The sequence below is a fragment of the Dermochelys coriacea genome, chromosome 9 (assembly GCF_009764565.3).
Source record: "Dermochelys coriacea isolate rDerCor1 chromosome 9, rDerCor1.pri.v4, whole genome shotgun sequence".
Classification (NCBI taxonomy): Eukaryota; Metazoa; Chordata; order Testudines; family Dermochelyidae; genus Dermochelys; species Dermochelys coriacea.
The window spans coordinates 39,954,919-39,972,374 of record NC_050076.1 but is presented as its reverse complement, the minus strand read 5'-3'; positions in this window follow the sequence as shown (position 1 = coordinate 39,972,374).

The following is a 17,456-nucleotide window of genomic DNA, read 5'->3' as shown; positions in this document are numbered from 1 at the left end:
CGACTACAAGTATCAGGTTTGGATTAGGTTGGGTGTGACTTGTATAGCATGCATTTGGATTCCTATGCTCGAGAGCAGTTTGTGGCAAGCTGCGATGTGAAACTATCCTGAAGCAGCCCACTGTGGGCTAACTGTCTGTGTGTGCACCCTGCTGATGTGTGAATGAACAGTTTGTTAATGCAGTTGAATCTAATCCTGTTTCAAAGGGACTAGATCAAAGCATGTTAAACTGCTCGTGAGCTTGTCAGTGGGGTGTACAGTCAGTCCACAAGAGGTTAGATTCATACCCCAGTTTGTTGCAAACTAATTGTTCATGTACTCAAATCCTTAGTTTGAAATGCATATTTCTGGGATTATTATACTGGGGAGATTGTCGGGTTAGGTATGAAACAACTCCACACTCTTGGGCTTGGTGTGGGTTTGCAATTGGCTGTGGTCTAGTTGGGTTTGGTTTAAAGATTAGGCCCAAGCAGATTTTTAAACCCGATGTCATTAATGTTCCACTAAAAAAAATAAAATTAAGGGTAGGGGAGGGGTATAGGAATAACCATGTCTGACTCTTTTGCTGAAGGAAAGTTTGCAATGGGATCTAGCCTGGATGTCACTCTGAATGAATGGAAGTGAAAATTGCAAACATCCAAGTGTAAAGGGACAGGAGAATTAATGCATTACAGATTGTGGAGCTGCCAGCTCTTAGAATTACAAAGCAAGTAATCTTGACTCAGAATTATGTATGGCAATATTATAAAGAGCACAACTATGATAAATGCTGATTTGAGATTAAATCTATGTAAATTTGTAAATAAGGCATAATTATAGTACACTTCTTAAAGTTAGAAGGATGCTTGCTTCTGTTCTTGGAGGGGTATTTTTGCATGGTGCCCTACTGACCTTTGGCAATCAGATGCTGTATTTGTTTTATGACTAATTTAGGTGTAAATTTCAAATGAACAGGTAACTGAATTTATTTTTTTTCCCCACCACATCTAATTCTGAAGAAAATTGCTTTCATATCTAAAACTTTGTGCCAAGTGAATGTTTGTCTTTACCAAATCCAAGCCACAGCAGAAAACAACTTCAGTTACTGTGATGGTGGGGAGAAATCCTCAGCTTGTTGCTGAAGATTTGGTGCATACACTAGAAGCACTATGCTACTCTTTCGGCCCTGGAGATATGGTACAAAATCCTAATTCTAAAATGAGAAACTTTCTTGGTTAACTTGGGAACTTTTTCAATCACTGAAACAAATGAAAATGGTGAAGGATTTAAAATGGTCTGTTCTGTTGCAAGTGACTGGGTAGTTTTTTTTTTTTTTTTTTTTCCTTAACACGGGGTGGTATACATATATGTTAAGTTAAATGTGCACACATAGAGGAGTGGAATTGCTAATACTGGCTGGTATATGCTCTTTCTATGCAATTTTATCCATTCCAGAAGCTACAAGAGCATGAGGGACCCCTGCTGCAATTTGCCAGCTCCTGTGGTGGTTTCCAGGTTCTCGCTTTTTTTTTTTTTTTTTTTTTTTTTAAATAAAAGGGTATTCTGTTGTACCAGTTCCTTATGGTTTAGAGAGCTCATTAGTATGATCTATCGGTACATTCACTTCCATCATGCTGAAGCAGGCAATCTAGACTGGGTAAAACTTTAAGGATTTTTGTTGCTTCTGTTAATTTTCAATTATTTAGAGAGTAAAGGCCTTGGCCAAAGCTCCTTTGAAAGTGTTTTCATTTCCTACAAGGGGTATTTGGATCTGGCCATAAATACATTATGAAAGGTTTATTAGTAGCATATTTATTGAGCAAAGTCATTCAAAAAAACCAAATGTCTTACTAGTCCACTGAGACATGTAATCAAGTGGTTGAAATACTGACACTTTTCCACTATATCCACTTCTGCAGTGAAAGCTGTTCTTGATAAGATCAATGCATTTGACTTAATTATTTACTGAATTACTGAAACTTCATTTTGGTAGTATCATTAACTTGGCACAATAGAACATATCCACAAATACCCATCAAAAGAATATACCCATTGGAAAAAAATGACATTTTCCCTACATGAAACTGTTACATCAGTGGATAACACTTAAATTACTACCTGTCAGATGATACCTGTTCAACTTCTTGTAAAAACAATCAATAAATTACAATAAGATTAGTTGTTAGGGAAAAGATACATTAATCTATAAAGTGACATGATGGAAACTTTTCTAGATGTCTTGAAGGAATAAGCCTATGAAAATTTTTTTATTTTTTTTAAAGAAAAGTACTGGTCAGACTTTTTGAATATCTTCAATCAGTTATTAAGATCCATGTTATTTCCTCATTTATTCACTAGATGGCAGGACAAGATCAATATGCTCAGACTGCAGAAGCTAGCAATGGTAATTTCAACTGACCAAAACAAAACAAAATCACAGGCTGTACTGAAATTGACGAATTTGGATGAATGGGAATGGAAAGTGAAAAAGGGAAATAAAGTTTTTCCACATAGGCAGAAAAATTCATAAATTTGGACTTTCAATCTGTCATTCTCAGAAGCAGAGTACAGTAATGGCTAAATTGCAGACACTAGAGTGGCAAAGTGGAGTCTTTATTTAGAAGAGACAGAGCATATAATAATGAAAGTAACTTAACTTTCCAGTAATTTTCTCCCTGTCATTAATGAAGACACTTATATTTGAAGAACTTGTTTCCTTGTCTCTCAGCTTCTCTTTCTGATAATTCAGTGTATTCAGAGCCTTATAGTTCTGTTGCTATAAAAGTGAATTGTACAAGTTAGAGATGGAAATGACACTCCTATTAGTTATTCCAGCATAAATTCAGAGTAAGCAAGAGCACAGAATCTACCTCATTGTGGAACATAGTCCATCCCCTTGGCAATATAGTATTGTTCCTTGTGTACATTTTCTGATGCTTTGTCCAGTGTAGGTGGAGATTTTAACTGCTTCTTCTGGTAGAGTATGCCCTAGACAAAGAACTCTCACTCTGTGTCTACACTCCAGGATCAAGCAGCAGGAAAAAGTGTGATCTGTCCCCCCCCCCCCCCCCATCTGTTTATCTCTGCATTTATACTGTGATCATTGTCTTATCAGAACTTCTATGAAGAAAGCAACTACTGTTTAAGACAAATACCTTAATTTAAGTAGTGGCAGTGATAACATATGCATCTTGATAGGTTTCATTGACTTTTATATGAGATTTTTAAAATTGCCTTAACTTCTTAATGCTAAAAATCTATATCCCTTCAGTGTCTCCCACAGATCCCCAATGAATAGTGTAATGACAGAACTGCATTTTACTGTGTAAATATAGGCAGAGTATTTTCCCCCTCCCCCACAGTAGGAAAACTTAAATCAGTTTGGGTCAGATGCGAGTCGATCAGAACACAGCAGAGTAGACAGAAGGTTACCAAGCTATTGTTCTTGTGAAACCTCTTATGTGCTCTGGGGTACTTAGATCAATAGCCTAGACTTAGTGGCTTTCATGATCTAAGGACAGCTGGCTCCAAGGTGAGATTTTCAAAGCTGCCTAGGAGATTTGGATGCTTGAGTCCCTTTAACATGAAAGGGAAATTGGGCATCACAATCCTGTAAGAAGCTTTGAAAAAATCTCAGCCATTGTGTTTATCTTTGCCCCTTCAATGGATCTTGCTGTAGCTATTGGAACTCAAGAGCAATATTTATCATTAGGATTGATTATTTGATAGGTAAATAATGCAGGAAGCAATGAGGAAAAAAAATATTTCTGAGTGCAGGTTATCTGCATTTAAATTTAGAATAGTGTCCTCTTTAGGAAAATATCCTTTGCCTTCATACACTAATATGGTCACATAATTTACATAGGCAAAAGACAGGATGCACCATAATTTGCATATAAAGTGCTCTTTCCATGATTAATTTTTTTGGTCATATATTGATTGAGACTTTAGACACTAGGCAGGAAAGCAGGTAACTTAAAAGGAAAGTTTTTGCTTAAAAATAAGGCATATTGAGTATTAAAACATAATATTCCTTGAGACCTCTTCCAAACACTCATTCTTCAACTTCTGAACCAGTAAATTGAACTCCTCCTGTCTGGTGTTGAGTCCCTTCAATTCTTGTGAGTTCAGTAAGGACTGGTTAAGCAACTAACAGCCTTAGGCCTCCGGGGAACAGCGGGGAAAGAACATACGTATATTGTCCCAATGCTGTAAAATAGCATCTTCTATGATGACAATTCCTTGGCATCCTCATCCTTCCAAAGGAAAGTGAATACGTTCAGCAGCTTGCAGACCCTATTGGTTAACGACTATATATGCCTAAAGATGAACACACCTATGCAGATTTGTGTTAACTGTTGCACAAGGAACTTTGTTAGGTCACATGAATGTTCGGAGATCCAGTTGAGAATTTTTTGTTATCCTAAGAACATACAAGTGGATGAAATCATTGTGAGAAGACACTGGTATCACATTGACTCCAGTGAGAGTTGGGAGCCTAGTTGCTATCTATGCCTATTAAAATCTTTCCCCATGAGACCTGACTGGGGAAATGGTTAGAGTTCATAGACGTAGATGGGTGGCATCAGAGGAAAGCCCAAGACACCAGAAGCTGTACTACTGACTGCAGTTTTCATTCTGTTGCACTATGTGTGCAAGGAGTGCTATGGAAATCATATAGTTCCCATAATCAATTTTGTTATGCTTGCTAATAGGACTACAATAATTTGGTTTAGTCATCAGAGAGAATCAGATTGTGCAAGGGAAATCCATCGCTTGGTTTGGGCAGCTAGCAGATTAGGGGATGGCAAATACTGTTAAAAGATGGTTGATCCTCATGATGTTGAAAGGGTAGAAGAAACGCTGTAGTACCCTGTGAAATTAACTTGATACTTCTGATTCAAATTTCAGACACCAAAGATTGTGATTGTTGCAGAGAACGGTAAAATGGTCTTAGAGAGAGGGTGACAAACTGGATAGGCAAGAATTCTCTTACAGTTATGTACATTTGTTTTTACAGTAAAATGATTAAAAAGTGAAACTTTGAGGAAAACTATTGTACAAGGAGAAATAGCTAGAGTTCTGGAGAGCTTTACCATCTGCTTTATTTCTCTTACATTTGTAGGTCAAAGGTTTCTATTTCCTTTGACTTTTTCTACCCTTCAGTGGAGTGTATGAACTGTTGCATGAAACCCAGGCTTTGATATAACCAATGGAAAATAGCATTTGCCACACACCCCAGCTTAATCTGACATTAAATAAAGGATCACTGTTTTATATCTTATTAGTTTTCATGGATTTCATGCTATTCCTGTTTATGAATAAATCCAAATGTCAGACCAACATATAGAATGTCAGGATCTATGCACATCTCTGAAACCTATTGCATTTAGATTTTTAACAACAAGGAAAAAAGTTCCTGTACTGGATTCTAGGCACTTTTGACACAATTATTAAAACAAACAAGTCCCAGATGTCAAAAATAGTTCCATTGCCCTGGTGGGAACAATCATACTGAGTAGTAATTGATTATTGCTGTAGTAGGAACTGCGTGAAATATTTGTAATGAAACTCAGAGCCACATGAGATACAATAGGCTTCAGGTTACACTACAGGTTAAAAACAGTACATTTTTGCCACAAATCTTTTATGGGGCTGGTTTTCAGTGAAACAGGGAGAGTTCAGATCTTATCTTACAAATATAAGAGTGGTGTTTCCATTCTGCCCTCCACTGCCTCTGAATTGTTCACAAAACAGGAAGTGTCACTTAAAAGCAGAATTATTTTGTGGGCCTGTACACCAGGAACCCCTGGGCCAAATGTCTCCAAATTTCCACCACACACTCTAGCTCTGCCCCCTAACATGTACAGCAGCTTGGAAGATAGTTTACCTGATAGAGCTAGTTAAGAAATTGTTTCTCTGAAAACTGAAAATAAGTATGGCTAGGCTGGAGCTGAAATATTTATTTACTATCCAAAATTTTTCACTTTTCTGCTTTTCAACAAAATCTTGAAAAAAAATTGAAGATGGATGTTTCCTGTGGAAACCTTCATTTTGATGAAATAGCCATTTTTCATCCCAAATTGATGGAATTTTTTTGACTTACTCCACTGCCTTTATGGATTTTAGAGGCTCTGAATCACCTCAGCTATACAGTTGATGCTGCTTCTCCATAATTTTTATATTTATATAATGCTTGTATCAACTTACTCCATGTTCATGCATTTAAAACTTAACACATATTAAATACTGAAATTGGTAGATTGACCCAATGACAATTTAAGTATGCAACCAAAACCAAGTTTAAAGGCCTCAGCGTACAGATTTTTAATCCTTAATCCTCTCCAACCCACTCAATCAGGAAATATCTGAATAAAAAGAAATTATATGATTGTATTAAAATAAAATTATTGTCTTGTTACTGGCAGAAATGGCTACCACATTCTGTCCAGGTTGCTCTTTGAGGCTGAGAGGCACTGCTAAAAACCCAAACAGGTTATTTTACATATAATGTGCCTTATTCTGCTGTTGCAGTGGAAAGCAGGAGAAACGCCACTGAAGATAATGGAATTGCAATAGTGGCAGTAGGAGGTGAACTGGGCCTCATGTGTGGAAATAGAACAACTGATTTGCATGTTGTGACTTCCTTGTTTGGGTGGATCAAGAGCCAAATTTGCTCATCTTTTTTCCTCCCCCAAAGCTCCCATGAGCTGCAATTAGTCACCAGATCCCAGTCTTCTATCCTGGCAGTCATAAAGAAGGACATGAATTGTGCAAACTTCCTTCATCCTACACTCTATTCTACTTGCTCTCAGTATGACCAGAGGTCTCTGCCTATCTGAAGCTCTAGCAATCCACCATGGAAATCCCGGACCCAGTGGGCCCTGGTGGCCCCTATTGTCCACATGGCTCTCCAGTGGGATGGAAATGGATGGTTTTCATCATTGCATCACTCCAATAGTTTCTGGTTCCCTTTTTCCATGGGGTCATATGGTTTGGTGAGAGAAAAGTGTGTTTGCCTCACAGCTCTATTTATACCTAAGCCTGGTTAGTAGAAACAACATTATCCTGCAACAGTGGGGAATGCAACATATAAATAGAGCTATCAAGATTGTCAAGCAGCCTTTGTGGTTGTCAGAGCAGTGATGTTAAAAGAAAGTGTTTTTTCCTTCCCTAAATAGTTTTTTTTTTTTTTTTCCAAACTGTCAGGAGAGCAACTGGTGAAGTGAAGATTTGCTTTTGCTTTGTAGCTTTCATTCTCTGAGATGGTTTAAGTGGTAACTATGATGAAATTATATAGAAAATAACTTAATTTCCATCAGAATGTTAAAATGGATTAAAATTGATTCTTCAAAATGTCTTGAGCACTCGAGGAAATAATTACAGCTAAGCTAGAGCTGAAATATTTTATCCACTATCCAAATACTTGCAGATAACCCAACTTGAATGGTACCTGGGAAGGTAGGGGGTGTGAATGTTTGATGCTCAGGCTAATTACCTGGCAATGGTTGGATGGGGATGAATCGCTTCAACGCATTGGCATTCAGCAGCACTACTGCTGGATGAAAGAGAAACAAATATATAGAAGTGCACAGAGAGGAGACAAAGGGCCAGATCCTCAGCAGGTGTCAATCAGCATGACTCCACATTGACTTCACTGGAGTTAGCTGGTATAAATCAGTTTGAGGATCTGACCTGAAAAGAGCAGCTAGAATAAAGCCATTTCTTAAGAATGGCTTAAGCTCTCCTTGGGATCTATGCAAGTAATTAGGTTTCTAAGCCTACAGGGGCCCACACACATTTGTCTGTTATGTGGCAATTAGATCACTATCTAGAAAATAGCAACCAACTGACTATGGGCCCACATGGATATGAGGGAGGAATGGGTGTGCCATTAATGCCCTAAAAGCTCAATACCATAGACTATCATTCCCTGCCCTAAATTCTGAGCTGCTATCCATTTCACTACTTTTCTCTACAATGAGACAGGAGGTAGTTGTGTGTAAAAATATGTCAAGACTGGAACCATAGTGCTTATTACCTGTATACAATACTGGGTGCAGCTACTTTATTCTTTACTGTCTCTACCACAGATTTTAGAGTTCATAAGCCTGATCAGCAGCCCCATGCTCATCTCCTTTGTAGGGCTCTCATGATACAAAAGGGATGGAAAGCTGGGAATCCAAGGCTGGCGTGTGGCTGTTGTAGTCAGTTATACTGGCACTCCAATATAAGGGGTGCCTCAGGGACTGGAGGGGCGATGGCTTATCTTGTTCTCAGGGCCAAATAAAGGCAGGGGTTTAGGGGCTGCAGCCTGGGGCCCTGGCTCAAGGGGGGCCCCGGCTCAAGGGGGGCCCCACAAAAATAAATCTGAGGTAGTGATCTCCAGGCTGCCAAAAGGGGTGTTAAGGCTGCCTGCCTGCCCTGGCCCCATGCTGCTTCCGGATGTGGTTTGCTGCTGGCACATCTCTGCGGCTCTGGTGTAGGGGGAAGGCGGCTCAGCGCGCTGCCTCAGCACCATCTCCGCAGCTCCCATTGTCTGGTTCCCAAGGAGCTGTGGGGGTGGCACTTGCGGGCATGGGCAGTGCACGGAGACACGCTGTCCCTCTCCCCCCAGGGGTGCGCAGAGATGTGCTAGCAGCCATCTGCTTCTGGGAGTGGCGTGGGGCCAGGGCAGGCAGGCAGCTGGGAGCTGCCTGTGGTAAGCGCCTCCCGGCCAGAGCCTGCACCTCGCACCCCTTCCTGCACCCGGTCAGAATCCCCTCCTGCATCCAAACTCCCTCCCAGGAAAAAGATTTGTATACAGGGGCCCCACAAAATCTAATAGCCTCAGGAGAGTTAATCCAGCTCTGCTTGTTCTCCACCAAGCATGGACTGGTGAAACTGGTCCCAAAGACTAAACTCTTTGGGGCAGGTACTGTCTTTTTGTTCCGTGTTCAACACCTACCAAGTCTTGGCCCTGGGCCATGACTGGGGCTTCTAACTGTTACCACATTAAATAAAATAATAAATAAAAACTATCCCAAAAGTCAGGGGAAGTAAAGGTAGCTTTTAAACCCACATTTGCTCACCCCCAGGTCCTGTGACAATCATAATTTGGACTATCCTGAGGAATTGGCTTCATGTTTGAGCCAAGAGAAAACCTTTGGGTTCTTTAATGGTATTCAGTAGGATCTTTTTGTTTCCCAGGCTAGAATTTAGCCCCAATACTAGGCTGGCCTTCAGAAGCTGCTGTTTGGGGCAGCTGTCTAGTTCAATATTTTTTGTTTGCCAATAAACTGCATAGTTGAGACTTCAGCAAGATGCAGAAAATCTGCAGTTATTGTACAGTATATTGTTAAGGGGGCAGAGTTAGCTTGTGATATTGCAGTGGAATTAGTCTAGTTGGCAATGTACATGGACAATACGAGTAGGGCTTCAATTTTGTCATGAAGGTCACAGAAGTAATGGAATTAGTGACTTTCCAAGACCTCTGTGACTTGAGCCCATGGGAGCTTCAGGATCCCCCCGCTGCCTGTGGTGGCTGGTAACTGCAGGGGCCCTAGCTCCCGGCTGCCGCAGGTGGTGGGGCCCCTGGGAGCTCCTAGCAGGGGATTCCGCAGCTCCCCATTTTGTCATGCATATTTTTATTAAGTCTTGAATAGGTCACTGGCATCTCTGAATTTTTCTTTATTGCCCATGACCTGTCTGTGACTTTTACTAAGACTATGTATGACAAAATCTTAACCTTAAGTATGAGTGATGTTAAGTGTTGCAGGCAGCATTATTGGCCCACAGAAAGATTCAGCCAGAAAAACTCTGCAACTGTGACTATTTTAGGCAACAGCCACTGAAAGATTTTCTTAGTAATAGGTATTCTATATTGTCTATATTGTCTAATAGGGCAAGGCCTTGGATTGTTGTGGATTCTTGTGGTGGGTAGTGAGATATGAAATTAGAAGTCCATGCCCACATATACATATTCCATGATTGCCAGCTAAACTGCACATAGTAACATGAGAAAGAGCATTCCTCTTTCAAAACTTAACCTCTTCCTCACGTGGTAAGGAAAAATCATGTGTAGCTCATACTTTAACATGGCTGCTACTCTGAAACCTGTCTTTGGGCTTATATACACCTTATAGACCAGTTGCATACTGTTCAGTAGTGGACAGCAATACACATACCAGTATGTTAAGTCAGATTAGAATGCAGACAGGGTTTGTGCTAGGAACATCCAGGGTTGAACCCAGATACAGGGTTTTTTTATTATTTTCACCACATTTAAAAAATACTTTCATTTGCTGCTCCATCCAAGTCTGTCAATTACACCTTTCTCTAAATGCTATGAATAGTGCAGCCAACCATGGGGCATTTATAAAGCTAGTAACGTTACTGGACCAACATGAAAATGCTGGTGACTTAACAGAAGATTCTGCATTATAGCATACATAGGACAGAGATTAAGGCCATTGAAACACCTAATAACATTTGTGGCAAATTGCCAGCACTACTATGATAGGCCTCACACTTTCTCTTCTTGGGTGGGGGTTCAGGACACTGTTTCTTGCCCCTGAACTGGGGTATTAACTGCCCCACTAGTGTCCTAGAAGAGAGGAGTGGAGAGGGAGGGACCCACCCTCTACTCCAGGTCCCAGCCCAGGGGCCCTAGGGATAGCAGTAAACCACTAGAACTAGCGGTTCCTTCCCCAAGGCTACTTCCCTCTCCTGCCCTTCAGCTTGTGGGGCTTCCTACTCTCCCTCTACACAAACCAGGTGTCCCTTTACCTAGGGTCTCGATCTTCTTAGCCCACCACAGCACTTCTCCAAACTCACCTCTTCCCTCCAAACTGCTCTCTTCTCCAACACCAATCCACTCTGCTTCAACTCCTCCTCCTGGCTGATTGAAGCGGGGTTTTTTATCATGTGACTGACTTCAGGTGCTTTAATTAATTTATAGCAAACTTTCTTCCCTCTACAGGGAATAAGGCTCCCTTTTAACACTCACCTGCTGTCCCCTGGCCATGCTGTATCACACATTCTAAATAGAAATAATTCAATTAGGGTAAAAGTGTATTAAATAGATTCAAGCATCAACTTATATTTCTCGCTTCTGCTATTAAGCTTTTACCTAGAGTAGCTATCCATAATTTAGTATAATGTACTGAGGTGGAAGTAATAAAGTATAAAGGCTTCCTTCCCTTTCTTGCAACTTCCTTCACACCAAGGTCAATAAAGCTTAGTGGGTCTTTAGCGATGGTAGGGAAAGGTAAGAGTGCAAAACTCACTCTGTGTTGGTGGTTTGTTACCAAAAATAATCAAAATTTTCCTGTATAGCAGGAAATACTTCCACATGGGTCCACATCTCTAATCATGCTGGGATACTTGAGCTCTTTCCCCTGGTTTTTTTCCATGATGACTTTCTGAAATCACCCTCTCCTCATTGTGTAAAAGCAATTTTCCCTTAGTTAAAAAATAATTCTTTTGGGGTTGAATCCTTGATGCCAACTTACTCTTTGCCCCTGCCTTTTTCTTTTCTTTTTAAACAAGAAAAAGAACCCATTTGAATAATGGAAGGATTGTAATAAGAGGAACAAAGGTTCCATTTTAAACAGACTCAAAAGTGATTGAACTGGGCCACAACAGAAACACGTGACATGCCCTTAAGGTCTTTAATGGCAAAAAAGGAAAGATTTTAGGAAAGATGTTACTTGATCACTTCCCCATTCCCTCCTGTTGTTACTTGCAAATGCTATGGATATGGCCCTGGATCTTCACAGTCCTATGCCTCTATGCCAATTAGATAGGCTTGGCAGAATTCAATTTTAATTTTTTTAAAATAATTTTTATGGATAATATCAAGATTTTTTTTTTCAATTTTGATCAATTTAAATTTTCACTCTTGTGTGAAATTGTGTGTGTATGTGAGAGAGAGAGAATAATTTCATAGCTCCAGATGCTGGGATTCAAAAAGTTAAAGCTTTACACATGTTAAAACACAACCTGTCAACATCACATGTCGAAATATACAAAGATATATAAATATCCTTAAATCAACAAATTGTACTTATATTTACTATTCATTCACTAGTCCATTTGTAACAAGCCTAATTCAAAAATATACATTACTGGATTTTGACTTGAATAAGTTCTCAAGCTGCATTTTTCTTACTTTGCCTGCCTGTACATTTCAATTATCCTCTATGGAAACATTTTTCTATTGTTTTGTGAGTCTATGGTGAAATCAACGTTTACTGACATTTACCAACAAATATCTAATCCTCTAATTAGTGTTGCCAAAATCTCTAGAGTATTTGTATTGCCCACTGTTAGCAGCCAACTTATGACTACCTCTGCATGGGTGCACTGGAGGAAAGGGTTTCCTTGCATCATCTCCCCAGGTGGGCAGCCAAAATTTGGCCCATAGTTTCTCAACAGGTGGGCAAAAAATGTTTAAAAAATTCTTTGTAAATATTAATTTGAATAAAAACTACCATCAATACTCATCAACCCTTTTATTTCCTGGCTGTGTGCATTCATATGTGAAAATGTTTGAGGAGAAGCAAGGTGTCACAGATACTTAAGGTTTGTATTTGCAGGGGAATTCTTGCTGTAAGTATTCACAGGGCCATCATAAAAGCTCTGGGAGTCATTTAGTCAGGGAGCAGAAAAATTGCCATGTGACTTAGGTAACCAGTCACTCACAGCGTGTGTACAAATTGCAAATATTTCTGCCAAAGCGCTCATGAGAATCGATGGCTGAAATATGTTCATCTGAACCATTTGTCTAAAAATGAACAAATTAGTGAAACTTGAAGTCTGTTCATTGATAGGTTGGAAGCACAGAAGCGGATAAATGTTTCACGTAAATTGTTCACTGAAAATGGCTTACCCTGCTCTAGTCTCCTCTCCTTGAGTATGTAACTCCCATTAATAAATATTTATGAACAGTTAATGTACATTTAGAAGAGAATATACTCCTTGAACTCTGTGATTTTATCCTTCAATAGAATGCAGTTTCATGCTGAAGGACTGTCAGTTCTATTTCTCTGGCCATTCCATTCCATCATAAAATAAAACTCTTCTCTTCCCTTTATTTGATAATCTGCACATTACACGCTGGTATAATACTGTCACTCACTCAACAATGGAGACTAAAAAAAGAAGCTGACTGCAAATGATGTTACCTCATTGGCAGGGAAGTAGCATTTTGGAATCCTAACCAACGTTCCCTGTAAATTGTACACATGTGCAGCAATCTTGTCTAATCTGCACAGTTCAGAAACTGTGTCATTCACATCTCCTCTGTGTGGCCCCAACTGGGATGTGGAGTGGACCTTTCAGAACCTGCCATTCTGCTTTCCCTTGCCCCCCAATGACAGGGTGCCATGCAGCCCTGCGTCCTTGCTGCAGGGGGAATGGAAGCACTTCTGGTTTTGGGGGATGGACTTCAGGGGGAGGGAGGAGAAGGCAGCAGCTCAGGGACAATCCTTGGGCAGGAGTTCAGGGAAGGAGCCCAGCTCGGCTCTGCAGTGCTGGCCTAGGGTAGTGGAGACTCCAGAGCAGATGGGGCCAAAGCACTAACCACCCCACCCGGCCATTGGTGTCCAGGGATGTGGTGCTTGCTGCTGGTGAGAGGTGGCAGGGGAAGGAGCTGTGGCCAGGGCCTCTTCTAGGGAGAGCCCAGTTTGGGGGTCTGAACCCTCTGGCTAGGGGGAGATGTGCACCAACCACCACTGGGCTCCTAAGGCTTCTGCTGCGAAAGAATTGCTTCCCCCTTGGACCATGTGAATAATAGGGACAAGAACACTGGAGAGGAAGCTGCCTGGGGCAGCCCTTCCTACACATTTCTCACCAGACACTGCAACCTCTCCTTACTCACCCTCAACCCTGCACTTCCCCACAAACAGTGTAAGAAGACTTTTTTTTAAAAAATGTAAGCTTGCCCAAGGACAAAAATGTACTGCTCAGTGGAGTTTGTAGTCCACTTAGTACAAAGGAAATTTAGAGGTAATGTGTATCCTAACACTGGTTGTTGTTGTTTTCTTCCTTGTAGTTATAGGCAATACAAACTGTAACCGTTAGAACATTAGGCAACAAGGGAAACTGTCAACCATTAATCTTCCTATTCACCATTGCAACTGTTGTGGGAAGGGGACAAAGATGCTCTGGCACTGAAGACTTTCTCTATATCCGAAGAGTAACAGGTTAGGTAGGCTAGTAAATAGAGTATTGGAATGAGAGTTGGACTCAGGAGACTTGAGTTCTAATCCCGTGTCTGTCACTGATGTGCTGTGTGACTTTAGGATTTACCTCTGTTTCCTCTCCTTTTGCCTGCTTGCCTAGATTAGACTGTTTTGGGTGGCAGGGACTGTTAATGAGTGTTTTTGTACAACGTGTAGCCCAGTGGGGACTGGATATAAGCTCGGGCCTGGAGTACAGATAGCAAATAATAGTATTTAGCTTTGTTGTGCAAACTCAGATATTTAGATGTTCACAGCCACATCCTTGCCTACCTGTTTCAAAAAGTTGAGAATTCGTGCTACAAAGCTGTTTTTCCTGATTCACTCAAATTATTTTTCACTGTAAAAAAAAAAAAGTTTTCCAGAGCAGAATTTCATATAATTAAAGTAAAATTTACATATGAATTGTAAGGCAGATAACATGTGGCAGGTGATTAATAAGTAAATGAACAAGCTGAAGGTCTGATACAGCATCTAATCAAGTCTTTCCATTAACTTCAATGGGCTTTGGATCAAGCCCTAAATTAGGAACACAACATAATATATTATTTTTTGTTCTGTGTTCAGACAGTGCCTAGCACAATGGGGTCCTGCTCCTTGCTCTTCAGTGCTACCCAAATGCAAATAAATAATAATAATTTATTTGGCTTTTTTTAGTAGAGCAAGAACAGTTTCATGTCCTGAATAAAATCAAGATGAAAACAGTGCAGTATAAAATTTCAAACCCTAAAACATTTCATAATTTATTTAGATTATTGTGAACCAACTATGTGTTTGTTGCTCATGGATTTAGCCAGGTCTGTCAAACATAAGAAACAGTATTTGAAACTGTTGAAAAAGCTGGCAGAAAGTTGCTAAGCAGTGTAGTAATTTTGTACGTGCAGTGCCTCATCATTTTAATGTCTTCCTTATCTGATATCTTTCTTGATTGCTCATCAGACAAATCATAAAATGCCAAACATGATGTGAAGTATGGCAGAGTATGTTTGTTTGTGTAATTCCATCTGAACATTTGTTTCCTTTGATTTTAAACTAGTAGTGATATAAGTATAGAATCTGTTGCAGGGAAAGATCCTTTACTTTTTCACTATAATGGGGAAACATGTAACTGTCCCTTTGAAATTTTTAATGTCTGGGAATGACTTTCTCTGTGACCTTTAGCCAGTTGCCTGGGTGCATAAAGTTAGGTACTGAAGCCCTTGATCTTGCAAGCTCATGTGTACTGTGTGGGCTTGTGGGACCTCCCATGCACAAGGCTATATGTATTTAGCAATGGTTCTTGGTTCAGGCCACTAAGAGCCCATGCCACATCTGGGGAGGGGATACTGTCAGAAATTATAACTCAGAGAGGCAAACGGTATTACTCAGTACATAGATGGGAGAGACAGGTAAGACATTGCTACCAATTCATCAGAGTTTGAATATCCTCAAATTAGAATATTTGTTTACAAATAGGTTATAAAGTAGCTTCTGCATTTCCAAAGACAGACCCATAATCACTGGACTAAATCTGGAGGAGAAAATGTCACCAAAGTGCTTTTGTCAACTTTGATTGGTGTCACTGTGACTTTCTTCTCCCTGTGTACTCCACTGTTCCCTTTCTCTACATATCCTCCCCTTGTACCTAGGATCTGTGCAGCATGTGCACAATGAAACCAATGGGAATCTTTCTACTGTCTTAAATGAGCTTTAGATCAAGCACCATATGCAAGCAGAAGTGGCTCCTAATACAAGTGAAGCAGTGAGTGAGTACAGCTTAAATTCAAGGGATGCTGGCTCCCTGTCATCTTTGCATATCACAAGCTCACGCCCCAGAGACTCCTCTCTCAATGCAAAAAGAAAAGGAGTACTTGTGGCACCTTAGAGATTAACAAATTTATTTGAGCATAAGCTTTCGTGAGTACGGCTCACTTCATCAGATGCATTCGGTGGAAAATACAGTGGGGAGATTTATATACACACACACAGAGAACATGAAACAATGGGTTTTATCATATGCACTGTAAGGAGAGTGATCACCACAAGTACTCCTTTTCTTTTTGCGAATACAGACTAACATGGCTGCTACTCTGAAATCTCTCAATGCAATGATGGTATTTCCAAGAAGGGAATGAAGTCACAGAAGCAACCAGTCAGTACTATAAGTTATCACAAGTCCCACATTCTAGAGCAGGTATTGTATTTTCAGGAAATATAAGAACATTATAGCACCCTTGTGGTTGGGCTTCAGCATAAGGACATAAAGAACCAGCAGAGATTAGCAGGTATCCGCAGTATGTTCAGTAGTAACTCAACAACACCTCGGAGCAAGAACTCTATGCACCATAATAACCAAGGTACAGAGTTTATGGTGTTGATTTGAACAATTTCATCATCACATTTCTTTCAGAATCATAACTAACTGCAAAATGAAAGGACTACATTTTAACACTCATTCAAATGGCGCTTCAGTTACTGGCATCTGCTACCAGCTACGACAATAGTGAATAAGATATAACTACCAAAGTACTTATCACAAAAATTTGATAATCCCGTTTGCTCAAGCATAAAAGATTTCTAAATGAGTGTCTGCATCTCAAATCTACACATCCAAAACTTTATCCTACATTCCAAACATATGTCATAAGCTCCCCCAGGAAGAACCGTGATTAAACTTTGTGTCCTGGAGTAAAACGTGAGGCGTTATCATCTTCTCTCTAAAAAGGTTTCACTAATCTTGACACTTCAACACAGAGTTAAATTTAGGAATCCTGGATACCACTAAAGGCAGTTCAAGTCTTCTACATACAATGAAATACAGCATATCCTCACTCACTGGCTTAGGTCAGAGGTCACCTTTCACCCTTGCCTCTGGTCAGGAACTGAATGACATCCTGAACAACTGGCACTTTTGTGTTTTATGATGCCAAGTGACAGTGAAGTTGTTTATAATATGATCTACAGCCTTAAACTGTCTAGAGGGACGTGGAGATGACAATATTTGATAAATCATTCATGATGAAAGATTAATTGCGACAGAGAAATGAAGCTGAAGAGTCAGAGCATAGGCTACAAATAGCTGTTATGTGTACTCTAAGTACTCTAAGTGTTTTTTTAACTCTGAACTGCTGATGTCTTGCAAAAGGAGTGAGAAGGGAAAGATATTTACTTGGTGCCCATCAATGCTATTGTTATGGGTCTAGCAGAATATCCACCAAAATAAACCCAGCTTTTCAGGGGCTTTATAACTTGAAAATGCATCAGGCAGAAACTGAA